Below are 629 nucleotides of genomic sequence, written 5' to 3'. Positions count from 1 at the left end.
TCATATATATTAGATAATCAATCTTAAAATAATAATAGTAGTAGTAATAGTAGTAGTAATAATAATAATAATAATAATAATAATAATAATAATAATAGTAATGGTTACATTTTATCTTGAAATATGGCATGTATCGTGCATCATTACATTATATCAAAANGCATGTATCGTGCATCATTACATTATATCAAAAACACTGCAGATTTCATTAATATATATATATATATATATATTCAAAAACAAACACTGCAGATTTCATTAATATATATATATATTATATCAAAAACAAACACTGCAGATTACATTGATAAAACTTGGGTAGAATCCTACAGATTACAAACACTGCAGAAACTTACTTTAATTCTTCAAATTACATTATATAAAAAACACTGCAGATTTCATTAATATATATTATATCAAAAACAAACACTGCAGATTACATTGATAAAACTTGGGTAGAATCCTACAGATTACAAACACTGCAGAAACTTACTTTAATTCTTCAAATTACATTATATAAAAAACACTGCATATTTCATTAATATATATATATATATATATATATTCAAAAACAAACACTGCAGATTACATTAATATATATATTATATCAAAAACACTGTAGATTAAAT

The sequence above is a fragment of the Ipomoea triloba genome, chromosome 16, assembly GCF_003576645.1.
Source record: "Ipomoea triloba cultivar NCNSP0323 chromosome 16, ASM357664v1".
NCBI classification, from domain to species: domain Eukaryota; kingdom Viridiplantae; phylum Streptophyta; class Magnoliopsida; order Solanales; family Convolvulaceae; genus Ipomoea; species Ipomoea triloba.
This window is presented reverse-complemented; position numbering follows the sequence as displayed.